This window comes from Camellia sinensis, chromosome 13 (genome assembly GCF_055761805.1).
Source record: "Camellia sinensis isolate YWXY chromosome 13, ASM5576180v1, whole genome shotgun sequence".
In the NCBI taxonomy this organism is placed as follows: domain Eukaryota; kingdom Viridiplantae; phylum Streptophyta; class Magnoliopsida; order Ericales; family Theaceae; genus Camellia; species Camellia sinensis.
Window position 1 is genome coordinate 51266405 of NC_138973.1, and position 5621 is coordinate 51272025.

The following is a 5621-nucleotide window of genomic DNA, read 5'->3' on the forward strand; positions in this document are numbered from 1 at the left end:
TGTTGTTATTAGCTAGTACCAGTTTATAAAGCTCCTAGTGGGGCATTGGGGAACAAATGTTGAGAGTTTTTACTTGAAAAATAGAATGAATAAATTCAAAGCTGTGTTCTTCGCATGCTATTCTATTCTGTGCATATGCTACCAAATTGACTAAATTTCGACTGCATTGATGAAAGAAATTGTTTTATAACGATGCAAAAGAATCAAGACTTTCTCAAACGTGACCAAGAAAATAAAGATATTCAAAAAACTTGATCTTAGTTTATGTCAAAATTGAAGTAAATCGAATCATACTCACCCCTAGATTATAATGCCAAATTTGGAGATATATTAATGTTGTGTTTGGTTAGGGGGATTTAGGAGGGATTTGAAAAGGAAAAGGGAAAAGATGTGTAAAACTATGTGAAATATAGGTATGATTTATTCACATTTTACCTACATTTTTCATTTTCCTTTCCAAATCCCTCCCCAAATCCCCAAACCAAACACAGCATAAAGGGTTTGATTTTTCTCATGTTCACATCTCAACATGAGAGAACTTGAGGGAGCTGTAGAGTCCATCACATGTCTCGTTTCGATAATCCAAACCATTCACTTTTTAAGACTTGTTGAGTAGAATATTTTTACAAAAAATAAGATGATCACATCAGTAGCTATACGTTTGAACAAATTTGTATTACAAAAAATGGCTGGTTATTCTTAAAATTTTATTTGTTGTCTATTTTTAAAAATAAATATGATTCAAACATATAGTTACTGATGTTTAATCATCTTGATTTTTTTGTATAAATATTGTACCCAATGAGTCTAAAAAAATGAATGTTTGGATCACTGAAATCGGCTCTAAAATGAATCTACCAAGCTCAAGCGCTCAAGCCCAACCCTACATAAAAAATGAGGATTTTTTTGGTCCACTTGAAAACTAAGAAACTAAATGGACTTGAAAATTATAAATAATATCAAATAAGATACAATTCTAATTATCAGATTTATGGGTAAAAATCAAATACCGAAACCACAACTCCATGATATAATAGTAATTTGATGTCATAGTATTAATCATATTGCTTCATCTAATGAAATAAAATAAATAAATAAAGTATTCTTATAATATATATATATATATATATATATATATACATACTAGCGTATGCCCGTATCTGAAGGCACGGTGTAAGTAATATTAGGATTAGAATATAATTATAATCCTAACACTATTTAAATTTATTTTTTAATTTGATAAAATTTTGGAGTTCTCAAAAACTCCTCACGAAAACTCGTTTTTGCTTAAATAATATATTGCTAGATAGATAGATGTGCCTAACATATATACAATTTCTACGGGCATACATACAATACTGTTTTTACTTATATAATTATATGAAAATAGTATGTATGCCCGTAATGTCCTAGTGTAGAGCATACATATATTGTATGAAAATATGTGTAAAATATATTGAATGAAAAGGAGAAAATAAAAAATAAAAAAAAAACAAATAAAGAGAAAAATAAAAACGGGAGAAAATAAAAAAATAAAATAAAAGAAAGAGGAATGCGAGATCATGAGATCATGGAAGAAGGGTGTGAGAAAAGGAAAAAGTAAGAGAGAGAGTAGTAGGAAAGTAGAAAATGTATATGTTGAACATTTTTTGAAAAACATATCTCAGCCATTGTTTTATAATTTGAACAGATCTGAGCCATCCAAATGTCTTAATAGGACAAAACTATGTTGAAAATTCATATAAGGTCTAAATTTACGAAATCTATTAAGTATTTAATATATTTAAAAATAATAATTCATTGTTATAATTCATTTAATTTGTGGACTAAAAAATTCATTAATATAATCTCTACTATACACAGATTTTGCTCTTAATTCTGGAATCGCAGACTTTTCAATATAATATGAATAAAAATAAGTGAACAAAAATGAGAAGAAAAAAAAAAGAGAAAAAATAAAAATGGGAGAAAATAAAAAAATAAAAAGAAAAGAGAGAGGAAGGTGGAATCATGGGAGCATAGAAGGATGGGTGGGAAAAGGAAAAAGTAAAAAGTAAGAGAGAGAAGCGAGAAAATAGAAAATGTACATGCAAGATATTTTTTGAAAAATATATCTCAGCCGTTGTTTTGTAATTTGAATAGATTTAAGCCATCCAAATGTCCTAGTAGGACAAATGTATGGAGGAAAAATTCAAAAAAAATCCTGCTTTATTATATAGATGTCGATGATTCATATGAGGTCTAAATTTACGAAGTCTATTAGGTATTCAATATATTTAAAAATAGTAATTTGTGGACTATAAAATTTTTTAATTTAATCTCCACTGCACACAATAAAATCTAGCTCATAATTCTAGGATCGCAGACTTTTCCATGTAATATGAATAAAAATAAGTGAACAAAAATGATAAAATAAAAAAAAATAAAAAAAAAGAGAGAAAAATAAAACCGGGAGAAAATAAAAATAATAAAAAGAAAAGAGAGATGAAGGTGGGATCATGGGATCATAGAAGGATGGGTGAGAAAAGAAAAAAAGTAAGAGAAAGAAGCGAGAAAATAAAAAATGTACATGTAGAATATTTTTTGAAAAATATATCTCAGCCGTTGTTTTATAATTTGAATAGATTTAAGCCGTCAAAATATCCTAATTGGAGAAATATGTACAGGACAAATTCAAAAAGTATCCTGATTTATTTATTATATATATATATATATATAACCTCATTCTATATTCTAGTAATCATTAATCCAATCCATCATTCCATGATATTATCAATCCTATTTTACAAAAATCATATAAACAGCCCCCCGGTGAAGCACAAATTGAGAGTTCAATTTTTTTTTATCAACAAAAAGAAACTTTATTGATGAAATGATAAACCAACAATAAGGAGAGGCGGACAGGCAGCAGCAACTTATGATCAGAGATGAAGGCTTATTGAAGGATCTATGGTCCACCACTCCCATATATATTCTTCGGCTCACCTGATTTTGCCACTGATGCGATGAATATTTTTTTAATTTAGTTCATCAAACAAACGTTGCAGCATCTGAAAGCGTTTCATCTTATGTGTAAGAATAGTTTGATAAAGAGAGGGAGAGAGAGAGTAAATTGTGTATATATTGATGTATTTTGTATCTGTGTTGTTAGCTCCTTTATATAGAGGAGAGGTTACATAATTTGAAGGAGCCATTGAGGAGCAGCTTACCGAAAGTGGCCGAAAGGCTTACAGAAAGGAAACACTAATGATGAAAGCAAGCAATCGCTAACCTATTATAATACTAACATATTATAATAACCTATTATATAATATTATATACTAACATATGAATAACATATTATAATAGGTTATTATATAATATTAACAGCCCCCCTCAAACTCAAGGAGGATAAACATAAACTAACTTGAGTTTGGAGAGAGTAACAAACAGGAAAATAAAATGACAATAAAATAAAATAAGATAGGAGACACTGTATGGTTGTGTCAAATCGTTGTTGAAGACACGGTATGGTCGTGTCACACCGTTGGAGAAGACACTGTGTGGTCGTGTCAAACCATTGTAGAAGCTAACCGGAATCAATGTCGGGACAGTTTACGGGGTCATGCCGGACCGTTGTAGAAGCTGACCGGAATCAATGTCGGGACAGTTTACGGGGTCATGCCGGACCGGTGTAGAAGCTGACCGGAATCAATGTCGGGACAGTTTACGGGGTCATGCCGGACTGGTGTAGAAGCTGACCGGAATCAATGTCGGGACAGTTTATGGGGTCATGCCGGACCGGTGTAGAAGCTGACCGGAATCAATGTCGGGACAGTTTTATGTGGTCATGCCGGACCGTTGTAGAAGCTTGTGGTGGTACACCAAGGAGGCGACTTAGGGAGTGCGCCATGGGGTGGCTTGAGTGGTTCCCATGGTGTATAACCATGCTCACCAGCTTGAGTGGTTCGCATGGTGTGTAACCATGCTCACCATGATATATGTATAACCCCCCCTCAAACTCAAATAGGTGTGAAGATAGAAACCTATTGGAGGTTGAAACAAAGGGATTGATAAAGTGGAGCAAAACAGCTCAACACAGAGTGAAGATGTGAAAAAAAAAAAAAAATGGTAGAAAGGTTTTTTTTTTTTTTTTTTTGTGGTGTAGAACTGTGAGCGGGGTGGATCTTTGATAGGAATAAAACAAGGGTGTTGTGCAAGCTGGATGGCAAGAATGGTACAAGAGTGTTGGAGCAGAAAAATCAGTGAGGTGGTGTTGAATTTGTGTTTTGTTTTGTGCTTTTTTTTTTTTTTTTGTGGTTGTTTTGGTTTTTTGTGTAGAATGAAATAAAATAAAGAGATGAAAAATCAGAGGTGGTTTCTGAGGCCTGGTGTGGGAGGATAATATATAAACATATATATATATATATATATATAAAATAAAGAAAGTAAAAATCAGAGGAGGCTGGGTGTGTTGGGAGAATGGAATAAAAAAAAGATAAGAGTGATTTTGTGTTTAAATAAAAGAAGAGGGGGTGGACAATATTAAAATAAAAAGAAAGGAAAAGAGGGGGACAAAAGTTGGCGGATGGTGTATCATGGAATGGAAAAGTAAATAAATAAAGAAAAATAAATAACTAAATAATAATAATGTATTTGAAATCAAAGAGGAGAGAGCGGAAAACAGGTGAGGAAAAAGAGACTCACCAACCGAGGTTTTTTTTTTTTTTTTTTTTTTGGTTTTTAATAAAAGAAAAAAAAAGCACAATGCAACTGTCTCGAGGGGATGGGGCCCGGGGGAGTAACAAAAAAGAGAGAGCATGGACGAGTGAGGTTCGGCGGGCAATAAAAAAAGAAAAAAAAGAAAAAAAGAAAAAGAAAGAGCAAGTGGGGCTATGATCATTGTTCTTGGGGAGGTGCTCCCCCTTTGCCCATTGTTGTGGCTTTCAAGTGGGGAGGTGCGCAGGATACGCAGGGAGTGGGTACAGGATTAGAGTTGAGGAGAGAGAGTTGATTGTTGTGTGTGTGTATGTCGTGTGTTGTGTTCATCTCAGAGAGTGTGTGTTGGGATGGCAGTGGTGGTGTGGTGTGCATGGGTGCTGTGTGCGTGTGTGGTGAGAGTGTGTGTTGTGCATGTGTGTTGGGATGGCAGTGGTGGTGTGGTGTCTCCTCTCTCTCTTCCTAACCTCTCTCTCCCCAAGCCGAGAGAGAGAGAGATCGTGCCTTCAGTATATCTGTGTATGTGCATGTCATAGCAGAGAGAGAGATATCCCCCCCCCCACCCACAGCAACGGTACCCACAGCAATGGTACCCACAAGAGGAAATTTCTTGAAAGTGAATGTTGAATTGGGTTTAGTAGCAGCGGAGTCGGGGTATGTGTAGAGGTCCGGCGGGCGGCCAAGGCGAGGCTACCGCCCGCCGGTGAAACAGAATGACTAGGTTCTTAACCTAGCTCTGATACCATGTAAGATAAATTGATAGAAGATAAATTGATAAAAAGAGAATAAATTGTAGAGAGAATATTAACATTATGGGATGGTATCATTTCATTCCAGTAAGAAGTGACAAAGAAACCAAAGACACAACCCACAAGTGCAGGAAGGAGTTGACTGTCAATAACGACACCGGATGACAATAATGT